This window comes from Chlorocebus sabaeus, chromosome 7 (genome assembly GCF_047675955.1).
Source record: "Chlorocebus sabaeus isolate Y175 chromosome 7, mChlSab1.0.hap1, whole genome shotgun sequence".
NCBI classification, from domain to species: domain Eukaryota; kingdom Metazoa; phylum Chordata; class Mammalia; order Primates; family Cercopithecidae; genus Chlorocebus; species Chlorocebus sabaeus.
In genome coordinates, this window is record NC_132910.1 from 82,882,517 (window position 1) to 82,900,943 (window position 18,427).

The window sequence follows — 18,427 nt, forward strand, 5'->3', positions numbered from 1 at the left end:
AAGGATATCCAGGAATTGAACTCATCTCTGCAGCAAGTAGACCTAATAGACATCTACAGAACTCTCCACCCCAAATCAACAGAATATACATTCTTCTCAGCACCACATCACACTTATTCCAAAATTGACCACATAATTGGAAGTAAAGCACTCCTCAGCAAATGTACAAGAACAGAAATTATAACAAACTGTCTCTCAGACCACAGTGCAATCAAACTAGAACTCAGGGCTAAGAAACTCAATCAAAACCACTCAACTACATGGAAACTGAATAACCTGCTCCTGAATGATTACTGGGTACACAACGAAATGAAGGCAGAAATAAAGATGTTCTTTGAAACCAATGAGAACAAAGATACAACATACCAGAATCTCTGGTACACATTTAAAGCAGTGTGTAGAGGGAAATTTATAGCACTAAATGCCCACAAGAGAAAGCAGGAAAGATCTAAAATTGACACTCTAACATCATAATTAAAAGAACTAGAGAAGCAAGAGAAACACATTCAAAAGCTAGAAGAAGGCAAGAAATAACTAAGATCAGAGCAGAACTGAAGGAGATAGAGACACAAAAAACCCTCCAAAAAATCAATGAATCCAGGAGTTGGGTTTTTGAAAAGATCTACAAAATTGATAGACCACTAGCAAGATTAATAAAGAAGAAAAGAGAGAAGAATCAAATAGATGCAATAAAAAATGATAAAGGGGATATCACCACTAACCCCACAGAAATACAAACTACCATCAGAGAATACTATAAACACCTCTACACAAATAAACTAGAAAATCTAGAAGAAATGGATAATTTCCTGGACACTTACACTCTCCCAAGACTAAACCAGGAAGAAGCTGAATTCCTGAATAGACCAATAGCAGGTTCTGAAATTGAGGCAATAATTAATAGCCTACCAACCAAAAAAAGTCCAGGACCAGATGGATTCACAGCTGAATTCTACCAGAGGTACAAGGAGGAGCTGGTACCATTCCTTCTGAAACTATTCCAATCAATAGAAAAAGAGGGAATCCTCCCTAACTCATTTTATGAGGCCAACATTATCCTGATACCAAAGCCTGGCAGAGACACAACAAAAAAAGAGAATTTTAGACCAATATCCCTGATGAATATCAAAGCAAAAATCCTCAATAAGATACTGGCAAACCAGATCCAGCAGCACATCAAAAAGCTGATCCACCATGATCAAGTGGGCTTCATCCCTGGGATGCAAGGCTGGTTCAACATATGCAAATCAATAAACGTAATCCAGCATATAAACAGAACCAAAGACAAAAACCACATGATTATCTCAATAGATGCAGAAAAGGCTTTTGACAAAATTCAACAGCCCTTCATGCTAAAAACGCTTAATAAATTCGGTATTGATGGAACGTATCTCAAAATAATAAGAGCTATTTATGACAAACCCACAGCCAATATCATACTGAATGGGCAAAAACTGGAAAAATTCCCTTTGAAAAGTGGTACAAGACAGGGATGCCCTCTCTCACCACTCCTATTCAACATAGTGTTGGAAGTTCTGGCTAGGGCAATCAGGCAAGAGAAAGAAATAAAGGGTATTCAGTTAGGAAAAGAAGAAGTCAAATTGTCCCTGTTTGCAGATGACATGATTGTATATTTAGAAAAAAAACCCCATTGTAGGCCGGGCGCGGTGGCTCAAGCCTGTAATCCCAGCACTTTGGGAGGCCGAGACGGGCGGATCACGAGGTCAGGAGATCAAGACCATCCTGGCTAACCCGGTGAAACCCCGTCTCTACGAAAAAATACAAAAATCTAGCCGGGCGAGGTGGCAGGCGCCTGTAGTCCCAGCTACTCGGGAGGCTGAGGCAGGAGAATGGCGTGAACCCGGGAGGCGAAGCTTGCAGTGAGCTGAGATCCGGCCACTGCACTCCAGCCTGGGCGACAGAGCGAAACTCCGCCTCAAAAAAAAAAAAAAAAAAAGAAAACCCCATTGTCTCAGCCAAAAATCTCCTTAAGCTGATAAGCAACTTTAGCAAAGTCTCAGGATACAAAATAAATGTGCAAAAATCACAAGCATTCTTATATACCAGTAACAGACAAACAGAGAGCCAAATCATGAATGAATTTCCATTCACAATTGCTTCAAAGAGAATATATTACCTAGGAATCCAACTTACAAGGGATGTACAGGACCTCTTCAAGGAGAACTACAAACCACTACTCAGTGAAATAAAAGAGGACACAAACAAATGGAAGAACATTCCCTGCTCATGAATTGGAAGAATCAATATCATGAAAATGGCCATACTGCGCGAAGTAATTTATAGATTCAATGCCATCCCCATTAAACTACCAATGACTCATAGGTGGGACCTGAACAATGAGATCACTTGGACTCGGGAAGGGGAACATCACACACCAGGGCCTATCATGGGGAGGGGGGAGGGGGGAGGGACTGCATTGGGAGTTTTACCTGATGTAAATGATGAGTTGATGGGTGCTGACGAGTTGATGGGTGCAGCACACCAACATTGCACAAGTATACATATGTAACAAACCTGGACGTTATGCACATGTACCCTAGAACTTAAAGTATAATAATAATAATAATAATAAAGAAAAGAAAATACTTGGACATATGCTCTCAGGAATATATGAATAAGTTTGTCTACAGCATATAACTATCCAAGGAATTTTAGGAGCAAACATATGTGGATACTTATTTAATCACAGACTAACTTTTTTTCAAATCAGTTGTATCAATTCAGACTTCTTCCTGTGGTACCTAAGATTTCATGAAATTATACTTTCAATCCATGAGTTTAGCAAAATAATTCAAAGTTTAATAATATCAAATTGACATCTATAATTTATGACCACCTTAGATGAAAATTTATGATATCTATTAAATTTTACAATGTGAATAACTTACAAGCAAAATTTTCCTTAACTCATCATCTGTCTTAGAGAAATAATAACACATGTGCACATAAAATGCAACAGGATGTCTATTGCAGCTTTTAAAAAATAGTCAAAATCCCATTAAATAGATTAAATGTCTACCAACAGAGAAATGGCTAAGTAAATATGACATATCTAAGAGTTAAAGAAATGGTAAAGATTAACATGTGCTGAATCACTAAGATTTCCAGTGCATATTAAATTGAAAAATAAAAACACATTATTGTGGTTAAAAATACACAAAGTATTAGATTATCAAATCAGACTCACATGCATCAGAGATCTTATGCAAACTTAACTATTAATTTTAAGGATAAAAATATTGTGAGGTACAGGTGAAGCAATGTAAAGGCCAGATAGCACTGTGAGAATCCCTGGGTCCTTTCCTCTCACATCAGATGTGCTTTGACCAAGGATAATAGATGACGATTTTGAGTAAGATGTGCAGTCATCTTACTTACACAGAGGAGATATTTAGATCATGAAATATCTCATTTTGTCTTTAGAAGATCCAGGAAACTGTCCCATAAATCAAAGAGATTTAGGTTTCATTATAAACAATCCTAGAGGAAAAAAAAAAAAAAAAAAAAAAAACACAACGCAACACATACATTCTGCTAAAAGCATTCTGTAGGTAAGATATTTCTTCCTGGAAACTTATTAGTTTGTTTGCCAAGAGGTTAGTCAGTTGTATGATTACCAAAAAACCTGCCTTCTTTGTCTCCAGCATGGTTCTTATTAAAGAGAGTGAATGAATTGCAGAACTATTGTTTACACATTTACTTTTAAATGGTTTATCAGTAAAATATGTGAAAATACATATTTAAAATAAACTTATGTGATTGCTTTGGAAAATGTCTGGAAATATACAAACTACACTAATAATAATGGCCTTCTGGGGATGAACCAACACACAATAGACTTACCGGTAATCATTTGGTTTTTTTCAAAAGTACTCAATTTCTGTATAACTTGCATGATTAAAATGTATTTAATATAACTTTCACCTGTGATAATTTTCTTATTTATATGTAGGACACTGCTCTTGCTATTAGCAGGTATATACTGTCATATTTATAGCTGAACCACAGGGGTTAGCAGACTGTGGCCCATACACTGAACCTATCCTATTGCCTGTTTTTGTACAACCTGCAAGTTAAGAATATTTTTACATTTCTTGAATAATACAAAAATATCAACAGCAGAATAATAGTTCATAACATAAAATTAACAACATTTAACATTTGTGTCTATGAATAAAGTTGATAATATCGTAGCCATATCCATTTGTTTGCATATTGTCTACTTTCATGTTACAACAGGGTTTAGTAGTTGTGAACTTCTACAAGGTTCCCAAAGCCTAAAATATTTACTGTCTTGCCCTTTATAGAAATAAATAATTTGCTGACACTGTGACTCATAATAATGTTTACAACTACTTTTTGAATAAATTCAAAAGTTTACACACACACACACACTCCTAAAATATTTATCTTGCTCTTTATAGAAATAATTTGCTTATCCCTGTGAATTATAGTGATGTTTACAACTGATTTTTGAATAAGTTGAAAAATTTAGCTGGGGACAGTGACTCACTCTTGTAATACCAGCACTTTAGGAGGCTGAGGTGGTCAGATCATCTGAGATCAGCAGTTCGAGACAAGCCTGACCAACGTGGAGAAACCCAGTCTCTACTAAAAATACAAAGTTAGCTGGGTGTGGTGGAGCATGCCTGTAATCCCAGCTACTCGGGAGGCTGAGGCAGGAGAATTGCTTGAATCCGGGAGGTGGAGGTTACAGTGAGCCGAGATTGCACCATTGCACTCTAGCCGGGGAGACAAGAGCGAAACTCAGTCTCAAAAAAAAAAAAAAAAAAGGAAAAAAATGTACACATACGCACACAAACGCAGATTATGGATTGAGTTGCACGTATTTGAATATTAGTTTTGTTATTCTTGCCACTTATTAGGGGATTTGACACTTTTTCTAAATTATAATTGGGTGAAATTTTTGCAATTGATACATTGTTACATAACATAATCTAGCTTATATTATATAACTTTCAACGTTAAATCAGTAATAAACCTCATGAAGATCTCTGTTTCTAGGAAATAATTAGTTCAACAAGAAGGGAAAGTAAAGACAGAAAGTAAAACAAAGTATAAGACAAAATAAAATAAAGATGGGAATGGAATGCTATAGAAGTGTGGAAGTTGGAAGGAAAGTTTCTAAAATTATTTGGATAAAAAGGAAGCCATATATTTTACTGAATCTTCTAGATGGGTTTATTTCTGCATTCTTTCATACTCATGTACTATGCCATTTTTCAAGTTTTCATTCCACTAGTCCTTCCTAACTTACGAAGAATTTATCCATATAGAATCCCTTTATCATTTAGACTAAAATTGTATTTATTTAAAGGTAAGAACAGTTACATACTTCTTAGTTGTTTTCATAATTGAAAACATGGTTGAGGCCAGGTGCAGCGTCTCATGTCTGTAATCCCAGCACTTTGAAAGGCTGAGGCGGGTGGAACACGAGGTCAGGAGTTCGAGACCATCCTGACCAACATGGAGAAACCCTGTCTCTACTAAAAATACAAAATTAGCTCGGAGGGTGGTGCAGGCCTGTAATCCCAGCTACTTGGGAGGCTGAGGTAGGAGAATCACTTGAACTTGAACCCAGGAGGCAGAGGTTGCAGGGAGCCGAGATCATGCCACTGTACTTTAGCCTGGCAACAAAAGCGAAACTCCACCACAAAATGGAAAAAATAAATAAAGAAAACATGGTTGAAAGTCCACATGATAAATTGAGTTAGAAAACTAATGAGAGCTTAGCTAATATAAAAATGATGGAATGAAGTATCAAAACTTTTCAGAGACTTAGAAAAAAATATGGAATATTAGTGAAAATTTAAGAGAATGAGGCTTGAAATATCAAGATAATTAAACTGCAAACTTTAAGAAGACAGGAAAGATATCCTTTAATTAGTTTGTGTTGTCTAACTAATGATTAATTGAATGCAATGCACATAACACATTCCTTTGAGTATTTATTGAATAAATGTAGAATGTCATTCTGGAATAAATTGAGCCAAGAAACTGGAGGGATAGCAGTGTGAAGAGTGAGATTATTTTATTTGGTGTAGAGTTAGTAAATTTAAGTGGGCCATTTGAAACACAAGCTAAAAAGAAAACCAAATAAGCATTTTCAATGCATAGAAGTGCAACCATTTTTCTCCTTCTGTACTTTATAAATCCAAACACTACTTGAAAAAAATATATAACTTTCAGTCTTGCCTTTTTATTTCCACCAAACTCAGATAATTTCGGTCTTTTGATGACCTTTCTAAGCTAATTCCTGTTTTAGAATGCTATGGATGAATGAATCTCAATACTCTTTTGTAACCAATTTATTTTATTCCATTTCCTAAGGAATAGAAACTTTTTACCTCCGACCCAGGGGAGCTATGAAACAAACTCCCCATTTATTTCCAATCTAAACACATTTGATAAAACAGGTAGAGGAATTTTTATCAGATCTTTATTTTAAATTTTCATGACTGTTGTTCAAGAGTTTCCATTCTTTATAAATATGTAGAGGTTTAAAATTCTTTTCTGAAAAATAAACTGCTACTTTAAACGATTTTAACTCTTTTTTATAATACCTTTTTTATTCTCTGATGATCTCTTGCTGTTTTTCTTTCTCTAGAAATTATCTAAGAATAAATTAGTTGATATACTAAGAAAGGTTCACAAAATGAGTCCTTTACCTATACAGCACCTCTTCTAAATAACAGAGATATTACAAATCCAATGTTTTAAAACTCTGAGTTGTCTATATGTGTAGTGTTAAAAAATATAGCTGTCAGTTTTAATAGCTTTTCTCCTGAGATTTCAGTGGCTAGCTAATGATCTCTTTTAAGGATTAGGACAATTTCTGGACAGTGAAATTGCAGGAAAACATATCAAAGACATATTTTCCATTGTAGTATTCTGAGGATTGTAAAGTCTTACACAATGTATATTACCTTTAATTTTTAGGATACGTAGAAATAAATGGCAAGTGTTTACTTGAAGATGGCTTAGAAAGATACTTTTCTCTTTTAATTTGAATTGCTACGGTAAATGTCATCACATGTATTTCAGTATTGTCTATGCCAGCTTTGTACCTGAAAAGCAGTATTATGAATTTGACATTATATTCCATCTTCATAAATTAAAAAAGTAACATAATAACTAGTGAAGTGGAATGAGGAGGGTGTGGGGAGACACAGAATTTTTCAAAATTAATGACAAATTCAGGTATGTATTAGGCAGCTTAGCATATAATAACTTAAATGATTTAAATTAGGTATATGTTTACACCAATAAGTTTTAAATTCTTAATTCTAACCTCATCAAATACCAACAAAGAATACCTTTCTATGTTAATACATTTTGGGAATTAAGATAAAGTATATGTAATTAAACAGTCAAACTCCTTTTGTTGTTTACTAGGTAGTTTGATATAATAAAAGAAATTGTGTTCTCATTATATATTTGTCACTTAATGAATGAATGTAAAATCTTAATCAGGATATCTGACTTCTTTTAGTGACATTACCCTTTTTGCAACTAACACATCAAATTAATAATATTTATCCTACAAAAATAATGTGAAGATAAATGAGATGAAATATGTAATAGTCACTCAATATTTATTGAATTAAGCTGTTTTTATTTACATATTTCTATATACTTACTAGAAATGTTCTTATTAAATATTTTATTATGGTATAGATCAAGTCTTTTAATTTTTTTTATACTTAATATATTATAGAACTCAATATCCAATAAAATTGTAATACAATTTTCTTGATTTACTAATCCTAGGTGAAAAAAACATATATGTTGTCTTCTGTTAGAATTATGCTTAGATGATGGCATTTTTAATAATCTCTTTGATTCTTCCTTTTCCTGTTTAAACTACTCTCATTCTCATTGTGGCCCAGATTTCTTTTTCTCTAATATTGTCTTCACGGGCTAAGTTTCTAATATAATAATATTTTGAGTCTTTGCCTCTTCCCTCTAGAATTATGATTCAGACTAGGTTATTAAAGTAAACAATATGATTCCAAATTTTTTGTCTTTTTTTATGGGCTAGCGTCCAAACAGCTTAAGAATTCTAGGGGAAAATGACATAATTAAACTAGATTATTTTAATTTCAATTCAGAATTAAAAATCATTTTCAATAGCTTGTCTTTACTCAATTTAACAAGCATTTGTTGAACATTTATTATATTTTGAATTCTATTTTTTCTTTTATTTTTAGTAGACATATAATTATACATATTTATGGGATACAGAGTGACATTTTGATACCTGTATATAATATGAAATAATCAAATCAGAGTAATTAGCATATCTATCACATTGTACATTTGTCATTTCCTTGTGTAGTGAATATTCAGAATTTTGTCTGATAGGTTTTTAAAAAGATTCACTGAATTATTGTTAACCTAATTCACCCTACAGTGCTACAGAACACTAGAGCTATTCCTCCCTTCTAGCTACAATTTTGTAACAAAGTCAACTTTGCTTACAGGCCTCTTTTCATTCTCTTCTTATCCCCACCCTTTCCAACCTCTGATAACCACAATTCTACTTGCTACTTTTATAAGCTCATTTTTTATCTCTCACATGTAATTGAGGACATGTGGTTTTTCTCTCTCTGTGCCTATCTTACTTCACTTAACATAATGTCCCCCAGGATCACACATGTTTTAACTAATAATACGATTTCAATGAATTACAAAACTTAAAAGGATACTCAACAGTGACAAGCATTGTATTTTAGTTTCCCAATGCATTCACTCCCACAGAATTCATAACAACCACCTTCTACAAAGTTACCATATGTCTTATGCTAAATTGATGGTATCTCCCAATATTAAGTAAATAGAATTAATCAGACAAGAACAGTTTCAACAGAAGTTTTACAATTGGTCTCCATTTACTAATATTTTTCCCTCCATTCCATATCTGAACTATTTCTTCTATCAAAATTCTGTCTCTTAGCTCTCCCTCTCATTCTACTATTATCATTCTCATTAATGAATAACTCCCATTTTATTAAAAGTTTACATTAACTTACTGTTGCCCTTGAGTTATCACCTTACTTTATATTCTTTCTTTGAAAGAAATCAATCAAACAATAATAGAAAGTCTCCTTCAATATTTCCTGTACTGTCTTCAACCCACCTAGCTTAGTGCTTTCTTTTTTCTCTACTTACTTTTTCCCTGAGTGTTCTCAAGCATTTTCATGGGTTTAAAGGCCACTTACATGATAGTATCTCAGAATATTTCCAATTTTGGTATCTTCTCTGAGTTAGAACTTTACATAGTCATCTACTTACTTAATAGCAAATGTGGATTGTTTTATGGAAAACTGAAGTTCATACTGTTTTAAGTAGAATTTTGTTATTTTCTCTGCTTCCCAGTTTGTGTGTGTATGTTTGTTTGTTTACTTCAGCTGGTGTTGCCATTGATTTTATCTTATTCAATACGCCGAAACCCTATTTATCAGTAGCTCTTGAAACTTGCATGTATCTTAAACATATATTTCATTATTTTGAACAAGGTCTCCACCTTCTTGTCTTTTCACTTTAATAGTTTTCTAATTCATTTCTTTGTGTTTATTCTTGTCCCTGTAAAAATTTTTCTTGGTTTAAGAGGCAGATATATATATCTGTTTATATATATATATATATATATATAAAATATATAATCTATATTATATATATTTGTGTATATATAAAATAAACACAGGGAAACAAATTCGATATAAGCCAATTATCATAAATCAATATAATAATAATATATATATTAAATTTGTTCTATGCTTTTTTTCTTTCTTCTTTTTCGTTTTTATTTTTTGTAATGTGACTAAGGTTCTTTTCTTCCTCTGCTTTAAGTCCTTTAGTTACTTGTGGAGTACAATTACAAATCTCCAGGATGCTAAAGCTCTGCTCTGCTGTCTACAACAACAGGCACCATTCAAGCCCCTCAATCCTAATGAGACAGGGCTCTTTCCATTCTTGAAATACAGTTTTTCCCCATATCAGGGTATTGCACAAGGCAACATCTTGTCTTGGAAGCTTCATAGTTAGGCTTGTCGATCAAGTGGTTCATTTTCCATATTTAAGTCATCACTTTACATTTCATTTTCTTCGAGAGGTCTTGCATGACTCCAAGCTATCATCAGTTATGTGCTATTGTAGAACATGGTTTATCCAGAAATAGTGATAACTTTTATCACTATCTATCATTCATTGGTTTTGTTTACATTGATTTTATATCTTAAACACTGTAATATAAAAGACCTCAGGGATGGACCATGAATTTCATATTCATGAATTTCATATTTAGCAAAATACTTCAAAAGATCCATACTATCCTTTTTCTCTTTCATTTTATTTTAAAATTTTCATTTTGAACTACTTTCATGCTTACAAAAATATATTTAAAAAATCCAAGAATTCCTATATATTCTTCACCCAGCTTCTTGACTACAAACACTGTACCTAAAAGCACAGTTACTAACATTAGGAAATTAATGTGGAATTAGATACTTACCCACAAACGTTATTTACATATATTGTCTGTGGTTCCACTAATGATCTTTAACTAGATCAAAATCAGGGTCACATATTGCATTTAGTTGCTACATTTCTTTAGTTTTCTTTATTCTAAGAAAATTCAATTTTTCTTTTTGTCTTTCATGCCCTTGATACTTGTTTTTTGGTAGATTATTCTGAAGTTTGATTTTTTCTAATATTTCTTCATGGTTAAATTCACATAATGTATTTGGGCAAGAATACCACAATGCCGAGGTTGCCCTTCTCAGTGCATCATATCAGGAAGCACATGACATCATCAAGTCCTAATATTCTTGACATTAACTTTGATCACTTGAATAAGATGTTGTCTGCCAGATTTTTCCACTTTAAAATTACTATTTTAAAATCAGTATTTTGTTGAGAGATACTTGGAGACTATGTAAATATCTTGTTTTTCATAATTGTATCCACTAATTTTAGCAGACTTGTCTTTTGAAACAATGGCATGGTATTTGCCAAGAAATGAGATTCTATGTCCACTATTCTTTCTATATTTATTGATTAGAATTCTACTGTATGGAAAAGCTTTCCTTTGTCTCCCTTTTCTTATTTATCCAATTATTTATTTACATTAGTGTGGATTCATGTGTATTTGGCTTATTTAATCTTAATGATCCATTGTCATCACTATTTATGCCCTTGCGCAATTTATCTCAGTTTGGGTCACTGAGAGTCACTTCTAGTTAGCTCCTATGTTATTTGGTATGTCTCCATCATTAGTTGAGACATCCTTATTTTCTTAACAACAACAGATGTCTCAGACCCATTTTGTTCTTTCTGCCCCATGCACCTAGAATCAGGCATTGAGCCAAAGATCTCTGTTTCCTTTTAAAGAAGAAAAGAGTGAATCCAAGATTTGAATGCTAGATGTGCTGATAGATATTAAAATGTTATTGCTTTTAGGTCGTAGTGGTTAAAATTAAGAAATATACACACATTCACACACAAACATGTGCATCTATGTCTATTTATATATCTACACATTATTTTCAATTTTTATCTAACTTAGAAAAAAGTAAACTTAAGTATATATTGATAGTTTTGATTCTGATTGAACACCATAAGTGTTATTCTAGTCTCCACTCCCTCTCATTTCTAAATTATTTTTCTAAAACAGAATCACTTAGTTTTGTTTTAATTAATGTACTTAATATGATTAAGTACTTGCTTTTCATTTTTACTTTTTAAATTTCAACTTTTAGATTTGAGGATATATGTTAGGGTTTGTTACAGGAGTATATTGCATGATACTGAGGTTTGGGGTATGACTGAACCGATTACCCAGGTAGTGAGCATAGAAATCAAGAGGTATTGGGAAGGGGAACATCACACACCGGGGCCTATCATGGGGAGGGGGGAGGGGGGAGGGATGGCATTGGGAGTTATACCTGATGTAAATGACGAGTTGATGGGTGCTGACGAGTTGATGGGTGCAGCACACCAACATGGCACAAGTATACATATGTAACAAACCTGCACGTTATGCACATGTACCCTAGAACTTAAAGTATAATTAAAAAAAAAAAAAAAAGAAATCAAGAGGTATTTTCTATGGCGCTTTACACATTCTAGCCAACTAGTTGTTAATTAGCACAAGCACCTATAATAGTGCCTGATATATTTAGTACTCAAAAATATATGTCAAATTAAAAACATATGTATAAATTAATGATTGAATATCAAAATATTTACTTAAAATGTAATATAATTCCAAAAGAGAAAACTTTTTTGTAAAAAGACTCTCTCAACTGCTCTTTCTGATTTACTATTTCCCCCAAATCTGTAGTTGCTTCATTATTGTTTGGAATTTTGCATTAGTTGTCAATAAACAAAAAATATGTATCATAGCACAACTCTTTCATTGTTTTCATTTCTTGAGATATATGAATGTATGTGATATCTTTGATGTCCTATATTTTATCTTTATTGCTTTTTGTCACTTAAGAACATCTAGAAAAGAAGATAAATATTAATTATGCTAGAAATTATCAAAGGTTGATTACAATAAAAATTTCTCTAATGTGATAACCACTCAAATACTTCCTTCTTCATCAAAACACAGCATTTTTTTTCTGTTTTTAAAAAAAGAGTTCTTCATTTTTATTTCACAGAAAATAATCAAATAATGATAGCCAGAATATTATGAACTAGAATCACATAGGCTATTCTAATAATACTACTTGTGAAAAAAGTATTGAGGAGGTCTTATGACCAAAGAATATTTGTTTAATAGTGTCAGAATTCATTTTAACACCACAAAAAGGATATGTATTTGTTCAATTTTCACTCACTGCACAAAGAATTAGATAAAAGAAGATTTTCAGTAATAGCATTCATTTTGAGTCTTACCAATCCTTTCAGTTTTGGTATAACAAAAAAGCTATTAGCTTTTACTCTGTTGTGTTGAATTTTGATGATTTCTGACAGTCTTCACTGAGATACTCAAAGAGATGAGACTTGCCAGTTGAATAACTTAAGATCTCATTAAATTTACCAGCAACAAAAAAGCTATTTCTGCCTCTTAACTTTTTGATGTGTTGCCTTTTTCTAATCCTCTTCTCAGGACCTATTTAAAAGACAATAAAAATTTTGTTTTTGTGTGTTGAAAGATTTCTCCATTATCAAGAAAGTAGTTAGTTCTTAACTTTAGAATTATTGCATATATAGATATGAAAAATAAGCAAACAATCATTAAGAAAACTAATCAATTTTTTACTAACATGTAGTAATTTTAACAAAATTATTGTGCATTGTATTTTGTAGCACTTATGCAGAGGATATACTAACCTGTTTAAATTTTTAGACAGAAATAGTAGAAAATAGAATATTGTCATTTTCAGGAGCAAGGATGTAACCTGTGAAAAAGTGAATGACTTTCTTCAAATAATATGCTAATGAAACGCTGAGATATTAATGTCTAAATATTATAAAACTTTCATTTTAATATAATGTTTTACTTTTACTTTATATTTACATTGTATTGTCTAACAAAGAAATGTGAATCTTGTTACACCTGAGAACTTGAACTGGCAATCTACACATTGTTGTTGAAACAATTTTAAATTAAACATATAATGAAAGAGAAAAAGGATTCTGTTGCCTCAATTTTAAAAGAGATATTATGAAGAAATAATTTTCTATATAATAGCTTCTTATGATCTTGCCTTTTAGCTTCCCTGGATAAAGAAATGCATACTTATAATCATTGAAGGAAGGCAATTTTCCTTGTTTTCTGCAAATTAGAAATATATTAGGCTATTAAATACATAAATAAAAATATGCAGAATAAAGGTATTATAGAACCTAAGAATTATATAAAGAATTATATAAAGTAATAAATACATATACAAATGATATAAAAATAATAAAAATAGTATTTGCATATTGATTAATTACTATAGGTATTATATAACTCTTAGTTTCTACGTCACCTTTCTATTCTTAGTTATTATAATAGGTATATTATAATTACTAATACATAGAAACTACTTATAGTTTATATAAATTTGTTATATGTACATGTATATTATAATAACTAATACCTATAAACTATTTACAGTTATAACATACATATTTTAATAATTAACAAATATAAACTACTTATTGTCAAAACTGTTTTTAACTATTAAAAGATAAAACACACAGATATGTTTTCTTTACTAGATATTCCCAGAGGCACTCATAAAACTCAGGATTTTCATATAGCAGTGATGACAGACTTGCTATTTTTATTATTCCCATTTTACAGATTAAGAGCGCAAGGCTCATATTAGTGTTAGTTATCCATGTCATAGAGCCAATTCCCAGATATTTTTTTCCACTTGCTTTGTCATGAAGAATGAGAAGTAGAATCAGCATCAAGTTTGTGCTAAGCAAGTACGATAATAAGAAAGCACAGCAAATGCTGACTAGCCTGTAAAAATATTTTTGTTTTTAGGCTACCCAAAAAAGATAAGATATATGAGGCGATCAAAGTGAATGATTATATAAACAAGAAGAATTAGAATATAAATAAGCCAGGAAATATAAGAATAAGCCAAAAAAAAAAAAAAAAACACCTATTTCTTATTTAAACCTAAATGGAGACAAATTTATTCAATCTATTTTGCTACCTCAATAGACATAAATATCTTCTCTAAGAAAAATCCCACTTAATTTAATTTGTATCACATTATCTAATAAATAACATATTACTAAAACAGAGACCAACGGAAAGCGTTTTACTCTTTTTTTTTTTTTTTCCCCAGAGATTTTTTGCTCTTGTTGCCCAAGTTGGAGTGCAATGGCCTGATTCCAGCTCACTGCAACCTCCACCTCCCAGGTTCAAGCAATTCTCCTGCCTCAGCCTCCCAAGTAGCTGGGCTTACAGGCATGCACCACCATGCCTGGCTAATTTTTGTATTTTTTTTTTAGTAGACACGGGATTTCACCATGTTGGTCAGGTTGGTCTCGAACGCCTGACCTCAAGTGATCCACCTGCCTCAGTCTCCCAAAGTGCTGGGATTACAGGCGTGAGCCATCATGCCCAGCCTCATTTATTTTCATGTAAAGTACAGGGTCGAGTATGTTGAGATATTAGTTACAGTATATTTTGCTCAGTATTGCTTGAGAGTTGGATTATTTTATTGTTGTAGAGAATAGCTTCTAGATTATGAGAAAATTAAATAAGATAAACTGGAGAGACATTGAGCAGCAAACTTGGTATGTAAGTATATATGTAAATATGTATCTATCTATTTATCTATCTTATCTATCTATCTATCTATCTATCTATCTATCTATCTATCTATCTCCTTTTCTTTCATTTATGTCTGGATCTGTACCAAACACCAGGCAGTAGAGTTAGGAGAAGTAATGGAAAAACCCATGGGTGACATCACCAACTAAAACAGCAACAAATAATCATCATAAAACCCAGAATACAAGAGTAATTGTCCTAATCCTTGGCAGCATGGGGCCAGTACCAGCTGGAGTTAATGGCAAAGATAAAAGGAAGATAAAAGGAAGTATTTTAAGATCTTGCTATCAATAAACTACAACAAGAAATTATCAATAATTCTCACCTCTAAAAGAAAAAGACACTTACCCTGAAGAAAAACAATTGGAACAAAATAAAAATTAATCAGAGAATCAGATAATCAGAGACAAGGAAGATAATTTTTAGAGAATAATTTTTAGAAAAAAAAATAATTTGAAGGTACATAAAATCATATAGAAGTGGTACGAACTAGGGTAAGAGATATAGAGTATAAAAATAAGAATAAAAAAGAGAAATTGAGAGATTAAAAACATCTAAAAAATGTCTAAATGTAGAACTTTAGGCAAAGAATAGTAATACCCAATGTACTGGTTATTTCTAAGAACAAAAATCAAAATAAAAATAATTATTTGAGCATGCAAGTAAAAGGATAAGAAGTTTATATTGATAATAGACTTCTTGATAGCAACATTTTATACAGGATGATAATAAAGAAATAGTTTAATGATTTTGAAAGAGAGAACACAGTAGAGAGATGAGATTTTATTCATCCAAACTATAAGTCTTGTCTAAGGAATGCAGAACATCATGAACATTTATGATTTGATTTTAAAAAACATTTTTCCTATTATTGCTTTTTAAGAAATGACCTACTTGCTGACAAGACAAACAACACGTGAAGCTTCTGGATAAGGATTACATGTGTTTAATTTTATAATTAAGAACAAGTAATGGAGATTAAAGTGACAAAACATGATGCTATTAAGTGTGTTAAACATGAAGAAATAAGAAGAAAAAGAAAGTAGATGAATCTTAATGAATATCTCAGGAGTATCTAACTGCCACTAAAGATATATCAAATTAAAGTAAATGTTAAGCAAAAAGAGAGAAGAAAGGAAAGAGAGTTTACTAGAGAACAGTATTATTACTCATTGAAGAAATCAATAGATAGTATTAAAATACACTGGGAAACTCGTGTATTTTATTATATTAGTATAAGATAAGAATAATCATAGAAAAATTTATAAATACTAAATGAGTATATCCTGCCCCTCAAATTAAAGTGCAAATACAGGCAAGATTTTATATAAATTGTTTATATAGCAAAAACTTAGATAACAAAATTTAACACCGGCATAATAGGTATATCAAAGACACAAATGGGCTTAACTCACCATTAAATGGAGTATTTTTAGATTGGCTAATGAAACAGAATCCAATCTATTCTGTGTGCAAGAAACACACTAAACAAGGCAATTCAAAATGGTTTAATGTAAAAAGAAGAGCAAAGATAGATCTCGTATGATAGCAAGATCCTGAAATAGTTGTCAGAATTTTGCTATGAGACAAGATAGAATTTAGGACAAAATAAATGTAACAGGATAAGGAAGGGAAATTTATTCTACAGAAGGCTTCATGCTTCATTCTACATTAAAAATAAAATATACTTTAATAACATGGTTCAAATTATAATTTTCATAAAGCAGAAATAACAGAAGTTGAAAGAAGAAATAGACATTAAAACTGGAGATTTTAACATAGTTTATTAATTGGTAAATCCTTGAAGAATGCAAATAAGCCTCACTTTCAGTAATTTAAAAAAATTACCACAGATACTGATGATAACTCTCTCCTTGATCAAACTTTAGTCAGATTTTTTAGTTCTCCTCTCAACTAGATCTCCACCTAGGCCCCTGTCCTTGCCTGGTCTCCGTAGCTCACTTTTAACAAGAATCCTGCTAAGTCCATATAGAGAGAATCTCCCACTTTTGATATCTGATCACTCTGACCTGACTTCAGCAAGAATCCTGTTAAATTGGTTTAGCAAGATTTCCCCTACTTTCGATGTATCCTCATAGTAATTTTCCATCCACTGACCTCCTCACATTGCTCTTTTGCTATAAATTTCCATTTGTGCCTGTCTTTGGAATTGAGCTCATTTCTATATTAAAGTATCTCTTCCTATGTCACAATAATTTCTGAATAAAATCTTTCTTTACTGCTTTAATCACCCTCTGGCTCTGGATGTCTTTGACATTACTCTTTGAAGAACCAATTTAGGGGAAAAGAATAAATACAAGAAGACAAAGTCAGAGACTATTATCCACACACAGAATGGAGATAATGATGATAGTGATGCCTTGGAGAGTGATTGCAATGGACTGCATGGCTGCTGCCACCCTGTCCCCACAACTTATAGGTTGAAATCCTGACCCTTTATATGATGGTATTAGGAGGTAAAACTTTTGGGAGGTGGTTACATCATGAGGTTGGATCCCTTCTAAATGGAACTAGTTCCCTTATATAAGGGACACAAGAGACTTCTCTCACTCTCTGCCATGTGATTACAAGAGGAAAATGGTAGTCTGCAACTTAGAAGAGAGATATCACTAAAATCTGGTCACTCTGGTACCATGGTCTCAGACTTCCAACTTTTAGAACTGCGAAAAATTGATTTCTGCTGTTTCTAAGCCACCTAGTCTATGGGTCTTTGTGATAGCAGCCAGAATTGACTAAAACAGTAAGAGTAGCAATGGTGATGGAAAGAGTGAATGCATTTGAGATATACTTTGAATAAAGAAATAACAGGACTATCAGTCATGTGAGTGTTTGGCATGAGAGAAATGCAAGATGGTAATTAAACAACTTTGTGTCTAAGTCTGAAGGTTGGAGAACAGTCAAAGGTAAAAGTAAAACTATGGGAGTTACTGACACTTAAGAACCTTTGAAAGGAATGATTTATTTTTGTTGTTAAATCATCAAGGAAGAGTTGAAACAGACAATATAAATTAATGCCAAATGAGCTGAAAAAATAAATGTGTTGAAATTGAGTTGGGAATAAATAGCTGA